Below are 17,280 nucleotides of genomic sequence, written 5' to 3' on the forward strand. Positions count from 1 at the left end.
AACTGTTTTGTTGCTAAATATTACGGACTCTCTACCGCTGCCGTAGCGAGGGGCAAGGCAAATGGCCACCAGGCAAATGGCACTCCCATCAAAGCAACGCCTCTCGAGTGGCCCATTCCTTCAACACATTCCCCCTTCCTTGCTGCTACCCCCCTTTACACATAGCCATACCCTTAGCCTTGCCCCCGCTGCATGCTGCGAAAGTTTTCAAACTATTGGAGGGCAGGGAGTTAGGCGGAGACGACTGGAGACGACTGAAGGCTCCAACTGAAATGCCAACGCTCACATTATCAAAGGCAGAACACCCCACCCCCCACAACACCCCCTCGCGCAGAACTACCGCTACACACCGCTCTACTCACTCTAAAGAAGAAACCAGCTGAGGTCCGCCGTCCCAAACGACCGACAACCGCCGACAAACCAACGTAGCCCCTGCCCCTGCTCCGTACCCCATCCTCAGCCGTTGCTCGGTGCTCGGCTTTCTTAGCGCCAGAAAATCTGCGGAATTTATAAAATTTTCATAGTTACAACTTTCTTTATGTTGAGCGCGCGGGGAGCGCTTGCTGCAGGGGGCAGGGCAAATGCCGTCGGTTGGGGCACGGGGCGACCAGTTAATGTGCACCGAAGCCAGGCAAAGGACTCTCCCACCCAGCCATTCATCCATCCATCCAACCAGCCAGCCAGAGGGGAGGGACGCTTCTATATTTTGCAGTTTAGATTCAAATACATTGCCTCCTCCCCACCACAACCACCCACAACCCACTGCCATCTACCACCTACCCCCTTCCCCCACGCGCTGTCTTTGCCTGTCCTTTTCCCTTCTCTCGACTTTTCCTTGGCTGCGCCTTCCCCTCTCTGCGCTCAGCGTTTTTTGGCAATATTTTTTGCCCGCTCTTTCTATGCATAAAACTTTTCATTATTATTATTATTATTATTTTTTGTTGCTGTCGCTCTTCCCTTCTTTTTTTTGTGCTCTTTCTTTCTTGCTTTTGGTGTATTTTTGGGCGCAACAGAAAGAGACAGCAGCATCACATGGAGGTGCCTCTCATTATGTTGCCGCTCCGAAGCAAAAAGCAGCGCAACAAAACGCTGCTCTAACCCAACTCCTAGTGGAACATAGCTCCCTCCCCTCACCCCCTTGGCACACCCATCCTGCAGGCCGCATCGCGCTGTGAAGACAAACAGACGCAAACTTTCGCAGCTCTAACAGTTTTCTTCCAGCGCGAGGCATTCCTGAACGCCAGCGGGGCACAGCAGCCCCAGCAGGCGGGGTATGGTACGGGGAGTTGCTGGCAAGGGGGTGGGGTTGCAAGGGCAAGGACAGGGCCAGGGCCAGGGTTAGAATCCAGACGCCAGCGAGCGAAAGAGAGGGAGCGAGTGAGTGAGTGAGCGCTCCAAGAAGGAGGAAAGAGAAAACCCGAAAGAGAAAAACGAAAAACCCGAAAGAAAATGTTTCGCGCGCGAGAAATGTTAAAAAATATTTTTATAGCTGCCGCGAAACGTTAGAATAGGTGTGTGTGTGTGTGTGTGTGTGTGTGTGTGATGCTGCGGTGGCTGGTGGCTGGTGCCTGCCGCCTGGTGCCTGGAGCTGCTCCTCCGTTCCTCCTTTCGTTCTCCCTCTGCTTCATGCCATTGGAGGGGGGTGGGCAGGGCATCATCATCATCGTCTTTTTCTAGTCTTGGAGTCTTGGAGTTGCCGTTGTTGCCTTTGTTTTTGTTGTTGTTAGTCAAATGGGGTGTTGATTGAACGGTTGGTTGTTGTGAGCGAGGTTGTCCCACAGCCCTACAAGCACCAGATGCACACCCCCTCCCCCCCTTGAGTGCTCCCCTTTTTTTGCGCCCTCTCTCCATATCCCATCTCTATATTTATTTTATTCTTTTTTATTTTCCCCTATTTTTTCTTGTTTTGCGTTTAGACACAAAATTTTACAGTTCTACCCCACACGAAGAAAGCAATGGGAGAGAGTGAGATGTGAGAGAGAGGGAGAGAGGCAGCGGCAGAGGAAATGATAGATGAGAGAGGGTGCAGCGATGAGTGGCCAAGGAGGTAGGTAGGGGGGTATCTCCAGGGAGAAGGAGCCAAGTTTGCAAAAGTATTACTGTGTAGCATACAATACATACATACATAAATACATACTCGTACATATGTATAAAGAGATTGGCAATGTGCGGTAACTACCCAATAAAAGAGGGGGCTGGGGGCTGGGGCTGGGGGGAGCCGCCTGTGTCTTTGCATTAAGTAAATTGTAGTACAACACTTTTCGCCGAATTATTATTGCGTATTTCAAATCGATATGAAGGCACAGAGGCAGAGACAGCGACAGCGACAGCGTCGATTTCTGAGATTTGCAGCCAATGCGTAGCTGCGATTTGAGCAGCTTGCGAATATCAAAGTTTTGGGGGAATTTAAACAGCAAATAGCCAAGATATTCAGTACTCAACCAACACAAATACCTTGAGCCTAGAGCACACCTAAACATCAAGCAGCTGTCATAGCTTAGAGCTTAGATCGATGCAAAAACATTTAAATGCAGCTGAACAGCTGAAGATCATACCGGAGTACGTACCGGAGTACGTACTGGAGTACGTAGTTGAGTTCTTGCCATCACAGATCCAACACATCGCAAAGCGTTATATGCCTGATGCGATAGTGAATAAGATGGAAAGTTCTGCCCCCCTTTTGGCGCTGCCTAGCACTTGATTAAGGCCAATATTTGCCGTTCTTCAGTTGATAAGACGCATAACGCTGAAGCGTTTAGCAATTTGTTCAGTGGCTTGCTTGGGATAACCCCTTGGTCACGGCCATGGCCATGGCAGCTTAAAGTTAAATTTGTTATCTGTGAACCGAGTGGCCGTGGCCTGAATGATCTACGATAAGCGCGTGGCATAGGATGTGCACGTACCTGAACGTAGAGTAGAGGAGACTCTGCATTAAACCAGCACCACTGCTGCTCCGCCTCCTGCTGTGTGGCTGCTGCCTCCAGGCCACGTGGCACCTGCAAAAGGGGAAATTTTAAACAGAATTTCATTTGTAATAAATTGAGTGGTGTGGCAACTGGCCACTGGCAACGCTAACGCAATTCATATTCTGCATATTGTCTATGCCAAAGTCAGTTAGGCATGCAATTGGGTTTTTGTCTAAATACCAAATGCAGAAAAGAACCCACAAAAACTACGTACATATTGGTGGAAAAATGCATGAGAGCTTTGCTCCTTTTTGTTTGGGGGGGGGGGAGGGGGACGGGGGCCAACTAAATGCGACTTGTAAAAAATAATAAACACATAAATTACAAAAAGCAAAGCAAAAGGCACGAAATTAAGCCGACGAAACGGCACGAATGCGAACAGGAGAGCTCTGCTAGACTTTGCCGGATGATTGTGTGGCGGCATGTGCAACGCATCTGTGGATACCCTCGACATTGGGGCGTAGTGAATGCTGCTTCGTGTGGGGCTAAATGCCTCGCTGGTATCCGCCAGTGCAGGGTATGGCAAATGAAATTAAAATGGCAGCAACAGTAACCAGTGCAAATTATAGTTAGCGCCACAGTTTTTGGCTGTTGGCCAGTGCCATTACCCTTTACCCTTTTCCCTTTTGCCTTCCCTATCAGCACACACATAGAGACATTCGTCTAAACGTTTGTTTGGCTGCACTGCGGCAGCTACCGTGTTAGCCACATGGCGTATACGTGATACGATATTCCCGAAGCGCTTCAAAATTTATTCGCTTGTTAACCATACAATTGCCTTTGCTGCCCTGCTACTCTGCCACTCTGCCACTCTGCCATTTGCCACTAACTACTGCTGCCACTGCTGCTGCTCCTGCTGCCACTGCTGCTCCTGCCACTGCTGCTTCTGCCACTGCTGCTGCTGCTCCTGCTGCCACTGCCATTGTTGTCAATGTCATTGTTGTTGCCACTGTTTTGATGCATATTATGACCCCTACCACATGCATTTTTTGCGCGCTTTCCACAAAGTTAGAAGCGGCAGCAGGGTGAAGGGATCAGACCGTTTGGTCAGGTCAGGTCTGGGCAGGGCAGCGCAGGGCAGCACAGGGCTTCTCTTGAACAGTTCAGAGAGCGCGAAATCTCATTTGGTTTTTATCTATTTAAATACCCTTAAACCGCGATTGGGTGCCACAGTTCCCTCAGGAACTGGCTGCCTGACTGAATGATTTGTATGGCAATTACGATTGAAGCCGCGATCTTCTCTTGCTGCTCCTTTTCCAGGCAAGAGCATGCCAGCATCGGCTTTCAGCTCCCACCTCGATTCGGCTATAATTTCCTTTTCTTCCTTTCTGTGTCTATGCAACACCGAAATGTAAAGTGTTTTTTCAGTTTTTCACAAAAATTATTAGTAATTTTGTTCTACTCCACTGCCCTGAGCATGAGAGAGAGAGAGAGAGAGGGGCGTGGTGTGGCGTGGCGTGGCGTGGCATGGCATGGCATTTGGCCAGCAGGATAGAGGCGTGGCAGTTGGTGGGGGCCATCGAGCAGGCAGCATTTTAAATATAATTATAATATAATTTGGCGCTGTATTTTTTTTTTTTTTGCGCTGCCCATTCCCTTTCCTCTCTTCCGCTCTCTCCCCAACCACTCTCTTGTTACATTTCATGTGTATATATATATATACATTTTTTTTCTACTTTTGTGGGAGTGCTAGAGGGGGTGGGGGGTTGAGTTACGAAGGGATTTTGAGCCATCGCGCTGGCTGCATTGTTAATGCAATTTTCGCTTTTGTTGTCGCTTTTTATTTGGCGCTTTTTGTATTAAAATAATTATAAATTTTTTTTTTATTGTTTGCCCCTCATTTTGCATTTTTTTTTTTTGGTGTTGTATCTGCTGTGCTGTATCTTTGCGATTGCCCTTTGTTTTATCCACACACATACACACACACACATACACACTAATGTGTGCTCGGACATGTGTGTAAATTGTAGAAAAGTCAGTTTTTTGATAGTTTTTTATTTATTTTTTGGTTTTGTTTCGTAATGCTATTGTTTGAAAACCGCCTGCCTGTCTGCCGCTGCCTGCCCCCTACCCCCTGCCTGCCTGCCTGCCATTTCTCATTTGCTTTGCTCTTGTTTCTCACATTTTGTACAATTTTTCTCATTTTCCATTTTAATGCTGCATATCCCTTTTGCCCCTGCGGCGCATTTAAGCTTGTAATTTCGTAGAAAAGTTTAGCTGCCACTCGGCGCAGATGCCACCACAGAGGGGACAGTCAGTAAGGGGGGAATCCTGGAAGCCTACCTGTTTTATTGCATTTCCATGTCCTGCACTTCGAGAGTCGCAAAGTTTTTCAATAAACAAAATCAAAAGCACATGAGTGGGCGGCAGAAATTATTTATTTTCATACTCGTTTATTGCCTGCAACATTCCGCTGCATAATTGCTATTGACAATGGTATCGAGAGACGCGCGCGCTGGCATATAAAGCCATTAATTAATGAGGCCCCCCCTGTCTGCCCCTGCCACCGCAGCACACAGCACACAGCATACAGCTAGGGGGGCGGCCTTGGAGCCTCATTCGCGACAGCTGACTATCGCTGAGGTTGTCTCTGGCCAGAGGCGCCTTCGGACCTGCAACAGGTGTCCGTGTGACCTAGAGAAAACTGTGTTTCCATGCCCCGCTGCACGCCCCCACTCTGTCGCATTCATCGTCTGCTTCGAGTGGATGCCAAGGACGTTGCGTGGCCACCGCGAAGGAGTTTGTGTCGACAAACAGAAGCAGCTGGAGACGTAGACAGCGACAGAGACAGAAGCAGAAGCAGACCCAGACACAGACAATGCCACAGCACGAGGCACGGACAGCACGAACCACCCAACCTCTCACACTCAACCTCTGCGGAGGCAGACAGGTCCAGGACGAGGACGAGGACGAGAACGAAGACGAGGACCAGGACCAAACATTGAAATTAAAATCCAGACTGTCCGTGGCCGACTCTCAAGTGTTTGTCGTTGTTGTTTTTTAAGCGCTGCCGCCACGGACTTTTAACTTCCGGCTTCGCTCTCTGCTGCTAGCCAACCCGCCTGCCCTCCCACACCTCCACTCTGCTGTTGGCTGCTCTGCAGTCACGGCCTTGCCTGGCAACCAAAGTTGACTCGACTCGACGCGACGCGACTTGACCTTGCAGCAGCCGACATCTTGGGCGGCAGTTGGAGGCATGGGGCTGCCAGCCATCCAGCCAGCCAGTCTACCTGTCTGACAAACACACGCGTCTCATCTTCATTCTGCTGCTGTGTGTGTGTGTGTGGGGGGTGTGTGGGGTGTGGGTGTGCAGTGATAATCCGCATAAAATTACAAGAGCAAGGAGCCAAAAGGAGCAACAGGGAGCAGCAGCAGCAGCATCAGCAGCAGACACGCACGCAGCCCAGCGACAGCGACGACAACGACAAAAGAAGCAAAAGTGAGGCCAAGGTCGTCTCGCTCGTCCGCCCACTCACTCACCCACCCACCCAACACACACACACACACACACACACACACACACATGGCAATTGACCAAACAAGTAAAGTCGTCGTCGTCGTCGACGTTGTCGTTGTCGTCCTGGCATGTGGCTCACTTTCACTTCGTCCTGCAAAAAAAAAAAACACACAGAGGATAAGAAGCATAACGAAGGGGGGAAAGGGAAAGGAGTGGCGGGAAGGGGAAGTGGCAGAAGCAGCCTCGCACTGCGAACGTCACACCGAGTGCCCCACCCCCACCCCCTACACACTTCTTGCTGCTTTCTACTCCCCTGAAGCTAGCCCGAAAAAAAAAGAAAAAAAAAAAAAAACGAACGTCCTGCGCTTGCCACTGTGCCACACACAGACACAGACTGTGGCGTATGTGTGTGTGTGTGTCACAAGAGCATATGTGGAGTCAACGCGTTGCCCAAACAAAAAGAACCAGAAAAAAACACACATACACACGCACACACAGAGAGACGCACACATATCCTCCTGTGGCAAGTGGCAGCGGCAGTGGCAGTGGCAGTGCTCCTGCCTGATCCAAAGAACGACTCCTGCCACTTGCCGTCTTGCCTTGGCTTTGGCTTTGGCTTTCTCCCTGCTCTGCCCCCCTCTGACTGTTTGTGTGTGTCCATGCCTCGTCTCGTATGTGTTCCTTAAGTTTTTATGGCTTGCTGACTACTACTTCCGGCATCCGGCATCCGTGGCATGCGGCATGCCCCGCCACTCGATGGTCTTGTCCGGGACGAGCCAATGAATACATTAACACACTCACCCAGACACCCAAGCACACACACACACAGACAGAGAGAAAGGACAGCAACACCCCGAGCCAAGCAGACAGTGACAGCAGCGTCTTGTGGCATGGCCTTGACGTCCGGCATCAAAATACACATGCAAACCCCCTCCCACCCACCACCCTTCTAACCCACCCCCTCATACGCCATTCTTTCCCCAGACGCCCCCCCCCACCCACTTGTATCCCATGTCCATCTCTGGCACACTGGTTGCCATTGTTGCGCCTGGGGCGTGGGGTATGCAACAAGTGGCGCCGGCTTGGGCCCAAATCAACAAATTATCACACACACACAAACACACTGACTGCCGCTGCTGTCCGCCCAGCCCCCTCGCTTTTCACGCTTTTCTTTTGGTGCCATTTGAACTTCGATAATATGGAAATTCTCATCATTTTCTACCCCGGAATGAAAAGCGTTTTGTGTGCCACAGACAACTTGTCGCGCCAACTACGAATAGAAAATTCTCCAGTCCACACATGAGGGTGAAGAGGTTAGAGTGGGGGAGAGAGGAGAGGAATTGTTGACAAGCAAAACAACAACAGATATGTGTGGCGTGGTGTGGAGTGCAAATGGGAAATGGAAATAGGAAAACTCAAATTCAAACTGAATCCGCAATCCGCAATCCGAAATCCGGCATGCCTCAACCCGCATTGCCTCATGTGTCGTGTGTGTGAGCTTTATCACATCGTGTTTGCCCTACAAAACACACCCCACACACGCACACGCACACCCTTGACCTCTTTGGCCAGCCCATCAGCAAAGGGGACATCTAGCAGCCAGTCCGAGGCAGTCAGGCAGTCAGGCAGGCAGAAGCATGGCTCATGAGCGGCTATCACTTACTCATGTGTCATGTCAGACGGGTTTGCCCCTTGCCCTCACCCCCCATCCCATATTCAAAGGGGTTGCCTGGGCATCTCTGCGTGTGTGTGTGTGTCTCTGTCTGGGCCATGTCTCTTGTTAAGTGTTTTAGCAAAGATTTGCCACATGCGTTTAGGGGTTTTGGGTTTGGGTTTCTGGTTTGGGTTTATCTGGTTTTTGGGCAAAGGGTTGCACAGGTCTCGGGCACCCGGTATCGGGGTCAGGGGTCAGGCAGGGCTCATTTACATGGCCAACTAGTTTAGTTGTGTGAGGCGGATATTGTGGATCTGCTTGATTTGCATTTGTCAGCAATGGGATATGTTTTAATCGACGCCGGGGAGTGGGACATACGGGTCAAGGGTCACCACCACCAGCACACACACTCTTCCCTGCCCCTGCCCCTGCCCCGGCCCAGCCATTTTGGGTTTGGAATTTTCCACCCGTTTTCATTATGAAATGTTCTATAAAATTCCGATTAATTTTTTCTCGCATTTGAATCGCTCACTTTTGGGACAAATATGCTGCGGCTCTTTAGTTTTGGGCAGTGGTTTAGCAAAGGGGTTAAGAGGGGTCAAGGGTGGTCAAGGGGTACGTCTGATATGTGTCTGATTTTCTGGCCTATGGCATTCGTGGCTGTCCAGGGTTCAAGCAGCGCCGACACTTGACCTTTGTGGCCTGTCCCATATTCCATTTGCCATTCGCACAATGAGCTTTTGATTAGTGGTGAAAGTAGCTGTAAAATGGAAGAGGGGTGGGCTGGGGTTGGGCTGGGGGGGGGTGGGCTGTGCTAAGGGCTAATTAACTTTCGTGTGAGCAGGCAGCAACTGCAGGCAGAATGAGCTTGTTCCAAGGATCTCTGCAGCTGAACCCTGACCTTCCAGAGTTGCTGCTCGTGCCTCAGATCGCTCTGAGATGATGCCCCAAGAGCGGCAGCGGAACCCTTAAAATATTCTCTTGCTAATTAATAGAGCCTACCTCCCCCCCTCCACCCACCCACGCCAGCCTCAAATATTTTCCCCATATGCCAAAGGAGTCGTCGTTTGGTGTGGAGGGGTGGCTGCGGCAGGAGGCAGGGGGCAGGGGGCTAAGGGTTTTCTCTCAGTTTAAAAGAAAAAGTTTTAAATTAATTATTAGAAAAAGCATCAGCTGCGGTGGGCGGAAGGAAACTAAAGGGGCGGGGGCATTGGATGGGCGGTTTTTTTTTTGGGGGAGTGGGGGGGCAGTGGTGGAGCTGCCACATGAGTTTGAGAGCTGGCAAAAGCTTCGTCAGCGTCAACAGCAGAGCAACATCATGAGGGTTAAGACACACACACACACACACACATGCGTCACACCTCCCTAGGCAATTTCCGCTGCCAAATTGAAAAATTACGCGAGCGCAAAGTTTTGTGTTGCCTTTGCCTTTCAGTTGCCACTGCCACACGACGTTGCCGTTGCTTCTGTTGCTGTCGCTGCTTTGATTTGCCCTAACCCCCGCCCCATCCCTACCCCCACCACCTGCTGCTCCTCTTGCTTCTGTTTCTGCTCCTGCTCCTCCTCCTATGCTGCTGCCACTACTTAAGGGGCGCAGAAAAACATTTTTACATTTTATACGCTCATTACATAATTTCAAAGTACATGTGCGGAATTTTAGAAAACCAAGCGAAGCAGGGGGTGTGCTGGGGGCAGGGCACCCAAAGAGAAAGCGTCAGCGGAAGGGGTGCTGGGTGGGTGGGTGGCTGGGCCGAAGGGAGGTGCGTGAGCAGGCAGAGCCAGATGAAAACCGAACCGAAGCGAACCGAACCAGGCTTTGGGTTTTTGCCTCTCTCCTTTTTTTGTTTTTCGGTTGTGGCTGGGGAGCAGGCCCACTTACCCCCCACCCCAACCCTGCCCCGTTCACCACTTCAGCATTTCCCCATTAAAGGAAAAGCAACAAAAGCGAAAAGACAGCTATCGAAGGCGCACACACACACACGCACGCAGGAAAAACGAGAAAAACGCTAATGAAAATTAAAATGAAAAATTGCAAACGACGTGTGTGGCAGCACGGTGGTGAGGGGGGGTGTGGGGGAGGCACATACACATGCATATATTAGACACAATCATCTCTCGCTCCCTCCCACTCTCTCCCTCCCTCTCTGTGTGTGTGTGTGTGTGTGTGTGTGCACGCATGTCTCCGGTTCCAGCTCCGGCTCCGGCTTCGGTCTCCGTCTCCGGCGTTACTCCATTTGCCTCCCGCCCCGCCGCTCCTCAGCTGACAGCGAAAAACAGAAAAAGTACAAACAAATTTTCCATTTTTACTTTGCAACACACACACGCACACACACACACACACACTATCTCTGTCTCTCTTTCTTCTGCTCTTTCGACAGTTCTTAGGGCTGGTGGGGTGTGGGGTGGGTGTGAACGAACGAACGCGAAACGCTTTGCCATTAGCATACACTACTCACATTTTATAATACGTTACCAACCCCACCCACCCACCCACTCTACCGCTACCCTCCTGCGTATGTGTGTGTGTGTGTGTGTGTGTGTGTGTGTGTTCATTTCATTACACTGTACATAATGGTTGCGCCTGTGTGTGACTGCGTGGAGTGGGAGTGGGGTGGGGGGCATGCAGCAAGGCTAAACTACCCTTTCGCCTAATTTTTAATCTCAAGCGTTGCCAGGGCAACACCAGCAGCAGGCAGCAAGGCAGCAGCAAAACTCCTGCTCCTAGTCCTAACTCCTAGTCCTGCTCCTGCTGCCACCCTCTGGGCAGAAGGATCAGTTCTGCGGGGGGATAGCAGAGCTGCCGGAAAAGTGTCCTCCATCTAAGCTAGTTTTAGCCATTAAAGCAGCTCCCCCCCCCCCAGCACCCTCAGCAGCCCCAGCAGCAACAAACTTGGCCATTATATACGAGGACGACTGCGAGTACATGTATCCTGGAGCCTGTATCCAGTATCCCCGCACTGTTTTTGTATATGTATGTGTTTTCTTTCTTTTTTTTTCCCAGCTCTTGTATCCCTTTTAGACGTACAATTAAAAATGTAAATCAGCCAGCGTCGCGGCTGGCGTCGCTGCTTCTGCTACGCGGTGGCGTCGCCCTTTTTTAATTCTCCTCTTCCTCCTCCTCCTTTTTTTTTTCGACATTTTTCGGCGGCGGCGGCGCTGCTGCTGCTTTGATGGGCTGGCGTGGGGGGGGTGTGGTGGGGGGTTGGGGGGCTGTTGTAGTGGGTGTACTAGTGGGTGGTTGTTAGTTGGGTGGTGGCAGGCTCTCGCTCTCTCTATCTCCCTCTCTCTCCCTCTCTCGCTTTTCATACACCCCGTATGTGTATGTAAATATTATATTTATTTTATTTCGCGGATGACAAGGACACATAGGCCACAGGCTCTCTCTCTCTCTCTCTCTTTCCTTTTTTTGTTGTTACTCTCTTTTTCGATTAGGAATCCTTCAGAGCCTGCCACTGCCACTGCCACTGCTCCCCCCCCCCCCCCCCCCTCCCCCCTCTGGCTGTGCGTCAGTGTTCGCTGCTCCCCTCCTAATCTATTATTAAAAATGTTAACTGAAAGCATTCCTCGTATAAATATAGAGCGCTGTAGAGCCCTGGCCTTCGGAGCCGCCCCAGTCCGGGGCGGGAAGATCAAGTGGAGCTTTAAGCGGGGCGGGGAGGGGATAGACGCACACAAAGCCAGCAGCAAAGGATCCAGCAGCCCAGCAGCCCAGCAGCCAGCGAACATAAATACATATTTATTGTTGGTACAAGCAATTTAGCGAAAAGAAATCCAAATTATATCATAACTTTGTGTAGTGCGCCATCTGGGGTTTAGTTGCCAGCAGCCAGCAGCCAGCATCCTCATGCTTCGTCCTGCGTCCTGCGACTCTGCGTCCTGTTGCTGTTGCTGCCGCCTACGCCTACAACAATGCCCCCCATCCAAGCGGCAGGCAGGCAGGCAGCAGCTGAAGCTCAAAGGCACGAGTCCTGGAAGCATAGACACCAGCAAGCAGCCCACAGTCAGAGTAATAATTCTATGCCCAACGCCATTGTAGCCACGTTAAAGATGTTGCCACACACACACATTTTTGTAGCTGTTCACCCAACGTTTTGTTTTGGGGCCCGCCATCCTTCCAGGAGGGGCAACAGGAGTGTGGGCTGGTGGCTGGTGGCTGGGCGAGGGGGTAAGAGGCGGCAGCACAGGCACTGTAACAATGAAAACAATTACAACAACAATTGCGAATAAACATGCAAAAAGCAAAGTAGAAGATGAAGTAGCTAAAGAGGAGAAGCAGCGGAGTGGGAGTGGGGTGCAGAGAGAGCGAGCGGGCGAGAGGAGAGAGAGAGCAACAGAATCCGAATGAGAATGAAATGTTTTCTAATAAATTTTGCTTTATGTGCGCGGTGCGGCGCAGGAGCGGCATGGAGCGGCAGGGCCAAGGCGAAGGAAGGCAAACGACGCGGCGGCGTTGGCGGCCGCAAGTAGCAGCAGCAGCAGTGGGGTGGGGGTGGGGGTGGGGGGTTGTGCAGGCGAAAAAGGGAATAAATAAAAATAAAGTTTTATATTCATGTACCGCACACACACACACACACAGACACAGACACAGCCAGCGGTGGCTGCTGCTGCTTTGCCACCCAATTGCCATTAATATGGCGGCTGCCTAACATTCATCTGTATATGTGTTGCGTAGCTGTGTGTGTGCATGTCCTGTGTGTGTGTGTGTGTGTGTCTCTAATGCCAAGTTGCCATTTATTTTAACTTTGCCACCAACTTTAGGAGGCAGGCAGGCAGACCCACAAACCAGAGTCCCAGTTGGTATTGCCACTGACTGCTGCCCCCCCCCCCTCTCCCTAGGACCCCCCCCCCCCTCGTTTGACTCAACTAAGCCGAAAAAACTCGTTTCTTTTTTTTTTTCGTGCCATTTTGTTGCTTTTCTTTTACTATTTCCAGCCACATTTTTTCAATTTTTTTCTGCTCGTTTCTGTTTCTGTTTTTCTGGCTTTTTCTCTCGCTTTGTTTTCACTTCTCTTCTCTTCTCTGTACTGTTCTCTACTGTTCTTTTTTTTTTTTTGGGGTTTCTGCTTTTTTTTTTTTCCTTCTGCTCTTTCTTTAGATTTTTTTTTTTTGTTTCTGTTAATTTTTTAACGCATTTTGCGTGGGCCGCGCGTTTACTTAGTTAGTCGCCAGGACTCCAGGATGCCAGGACACCAGGACAGAGAGACAGCGGCAGGGCAGGGCAGAGAAAGGGATAAGGGAAAGAGAAAGGGAAAGGAAAAGGGAAAGTCGCGCGCGGATTGCGACAGCCTTCGAAATGCCGCGACAAAGGTAAAAGGATTTTTGTGTAAGTTAGACACAGCGAGCAGAGGGGGGGTAGGGAAGGGGGTAGGGAAGGGGCAGGGAAGGGAGTGTGCCAGGGAAATGCAGAAAAACGAAAAATAAATTAAATGGCTGTGTCAACATTCATTCAACGACAATGCGCTTCGTTATCCCACGATCGATCCTGCCCTTGCCTCAGGCTTCACCTCGCTCTCTCGCTCTCTCTCTCTCTCTCTCTTTGTCTCTCTCTCTCTCTTTGTCTCTTTCTCTCTGTCTCTCTCTCTTGTCTCTCTCTGACATGCAGCTGTGCCATTCTTAGGTCATTCAGTGGGTCATTCGGCAGGCACAGGACATCATTAACATTTATATGCGCATAAAAAGATAGGCCCGAAAATTGGATGCGGCATGGCCATCCATAACCATAACCCACCCATACGGCAGCCACTACATAGTGCTCTGTGGCATACACACATACACACACACACACATACATACATACATATGTACATATAAATATCTGAGAGATGATCCCGTGGGCCATAAACCACAAATAGAAAGAGAACTCTTCGTCGTGGCAGCTGCCGTTTTACTAGCATTCACATTCGGACTTTATGGGGGGGGGCTGGTGGGGTGTTGTGGGGGGTTGCATTAATAATTCCGTATTGGCCGCAATAAAAGCTCCAGAAGATGTGTCCAAAAGGGGTTCTGGCGGGGCTGGACCACAAAGCGGAATAACAAAAATCAAAGCGTGCTCAGGTCATTAAAGAGAGAGGTGGATGAGGGATGGGCAAGGGCAAGGGTTGGGCATTGGCATGGGGATAGTACCACTACACTGCCAATACAATTGAAAGCACTCGCCATCTCTTTCTCTCTCTCCCACTCTACCCCACTCTCTTTCTCTTCTTATCCGGCTGGTATACACAAGGGTCTATGTCTGCTGCTGCTGCTTCTTCTTCTTCTTCCTAATCAACCCTTTATGAACCCCTAAAAAAAAAAAAAGAAACGCAAAGAAAAAAGGTAAAAAGAAAAACTGCAAAAGCAGTAGAGAAGCGGTGGAGGGGGAGGTGGAGAAGAGGAGAGGCATACAACAATAAAATGTAAAATTAGAAGCGACAGCATCCTCGGGGGCAGTTTTCCAATGAACAGACGGCAGGACCGAAGCACCGAAAGGACTCTTCTGACTTCAATTAGAGCAGCAGCAGCGGCAGCAGCAGCAGCAGCGGCAGGGGGAGAGCGAGTGAGTCAGTTCCGGGAAGTGTGGCTGGGATCCTAGGGATCCCTGATGGCCAGAGGACTTCTAGCTAAAGCATAGATCTCGCCAGAGAGTGAGTAAGCCAAGGGGGTGGTGTTATAGGGGGGTGCTGGTGAACTATTCCTGTTGCCTCATCGATCTGTGACGCTGGTTCTAGTTCTAGTTCTAGTTCTGGCTGCTTCTGCTGCTGGCTTATGCCATCCAAAAAGCATCACACGGCGGATTCCACACAGCCAAAAATAAAATAAAATAAAAAAAAGGTAAGGGCCAAAAGGGGATGGGCAGGCAGGGCAGGGCAGGGCAGACATCCCCAGCAGCCAGCAGCCAGCAGCCAGGCATCATTAAGGGTAGTTTCGAGCATCGTAAAAAATATAGAGAAATAAAATTGAAAAAAGCAACAACAACAGCAACAGCAATAACAAGGTCGAAAGACGAACTCGAAGTCGATGTCGAAGTCAGCAGCAACGCAACGCAACAGCAGCAGCAGCAGCAGCCGCGACGACGTCGACGCACAACTACACAAATACAAAGGCAATGTGGCAGTGGCAGTGGCTGTGGCTGCTGTGTGGCAGGAGGCATAAAGAAAGCTCTCCGCCAGCTCCAACAGCAGAAACAAAAAGCGAACGAAATAAATAAAAAGTATCGATATAGAAAATGTTGGAAGGAAAACTGCGCCGCCAGCGCAGCTGCTATCCTTGAATGAGTTCTGCCGGGGGTGGGGGGGGGGGGAAAGCCTAAAAAGATGATGATGTGCTGGCAGGGGGGTGAGTGGGGCAGGGAGGCAACTACAATTTTAGAGCCCTCCCGTCCCCGTAACCAGCGAAGGAGAAACGCGAACGCGAAACGCCAAATGCGAAACGAAGGCCAAATCAATGAGCGGCATTCCAGGACAGACTCCTTTTAGTGGTGGTGGAGTGGGGTTGGGGCTGGGGGAGGGTGGCTTTTGTCCGGGTGTGTGGGGGGGGGGCTGCTCTTCTAATTTTAGTGTCGCACCATGAAACTTTAGCCCCCGCACCCCCCGACGCAGTTCACTTTCCTCTAGTTTCCATTGCTATAACTGGGTCACAGTTCGAACCCTATTTGCCGCCTACTCGCAGCCCTCCAGCCTACCCCTACTTTCCCATTCTTGCGCCCTTTTTCTCGCAAATTAAAAGAAATATGTTCCATTTCATTTGAATGCGGGGTGTGGGTGTGGGGGGAGTCTGCTGTGGGGGTCTGCTAAAAATGTTGCCGAAATCAGAGGCAGCCCACGCAGCCGCCTTCCTCTGCAGCCTGACTGCTCTTCCTATATTCTCTCCATCTCCATCTCCTTTGCCATCTCCTTCTGTCGAAGTCGAGCGTCTTCAACTGGTTTCCCCCTTGCCACCGCCCCCGCCCAAGACCCCACTAGTACCCACCAAACTCCAGCCCGCAGCAGCCATTAAGTTTTCTCGCTGTAATAAAAAATCTTTCTCTTTTTTTTTTCCTGCCGCCCATCGGTGTGTTGGTGTGCGTGTGTGTCTGTGTGTGTGTGTGTAGATACTAAATTTTTTAGTTCTTTCTTTTTGTTGTTGTTGTTGCTGTATTTCCTTTGCCTTCTTTGGCTCGCGTCGGCATTAGTGTTTATTTATTTTTTTCTCGTTTCTTTCTTTCTTTTTTTTTTCTTCTTTCACTTATTTTATTCTTCTTTTTTTTTTTTTTTGCTTTCTTGAAAAGAAGATTTATGTAAAACGCGTCAAGGGGGGAGGGTGGGGTGGGGGGGCAGCAATGGGGAAATAGTCGCAGATGCTGTGGCCCTGTTGCTGTTGCTGTAAGTTTCACGCAGCTAAAAAAGCAAACTGCCAAAATCCCAACCATCCATCCATCCCAACCCCCTGCAACCCCACCCACCTACCTCAACTTGTGCCACAGTCTGTGGCCCGTGTGCTCTGCCCCTGCCCCTGCCCCTGACTCTGCCTTTCCTTTGACGGCGACGGCGGCTTTGGCCTCGCGTACTGACTGCCACTGCCACTGCCACACGGCAAAGTGAGAGAGAGTCTGAACGCTGAAGGGGGTGGCACAAGGCAGAACCTGTCTACCCAGCCCGCCCTGCCTGCCTGCCTGCCTTCGGTGGTTGGCAAAAGTTTTCGGCAAGTTTAATGTTTAGATTTCTAAGACGCTGCCCGCCATTGGATTTTCAACTATAAAATATTCTTTTCATTTTTCAAACAGAACCAGAACCCACCCTACCCCACAGCCCATACCACCCACTGCCTACCACCCCTGCCCTGCCCTGCCCTGCCCTGCCCCGCTATCCATCTTTGGCAAAGCCATTAAAACCAAACGCTGAATTATAGTAGTACTTCGCTTTGTACATACAAACAGAGGAGAGGGAGAGAGCGAGGGAGAGAGCGAGGGAGATCCCTGAGAGCAGATCTTAAATGGGAATAGGCAAGATGGGGGGTTAGGGATAGGGATAGGGATAGAGTTTGGGGCTTGGGTTTGCCTTGGACTTGGCCACTGCTTGTTGCGGTGCTTAGTTGTTAGTTGGTGTTGCCCCCTCCCGACCTGCCTGTACACTGTCGATTCCAATGGGTAGACAGAATCCCCATGCAGAGCTTCATCTAGCAGTGCATCAGAGACTCTGCTGCTACTCCACAGCCCATAGCACACATGCAGCAATGGCAATTGCCCT

At 50.5% G+C, this 17,280-nt stretch overlaps 1 long non-coding RNA gene across 1 annotated transcript in view; it reads right to left on the reverse strand.

The window, feature by feature from the left end:
* Positions 1-2,904: 2,904 nt before the first annotated feature.
* The window catches only part of LOC121405229, a 45,576-nt gene continuing 31,200 nt past the window's right edge, over positions 2,905-17,280 (reverse strand). Inside the window, exon 3 of the long non-coding RNA XR_005968431.1 lies at positions 2,905-2,996. This is a non-coding gene — a long non-coding RNA (uncharacterized LOC121405229). The remainder of the gene's footprint in view (positions 2,997-17,280) is intronic.

The sequence above is a fragment of the Drosophila obscura genome, unplaced genomic scaffold (genome assembly GCF_018151105.1).
Source record: "Drosophila obscura isolate BZ-5 IFL unplaced genomic scaffold, ASM1815110v1 contig_84, whole genome shotgun sequence".
In the NCBI taxonomy this organism is placed as follows: domain Eukaryota; kingdom Metazoa; phylum Arthropoda; class Insecta; order Diptera; family Drosophilidae; genus Drosophila; species Drosophila obscura.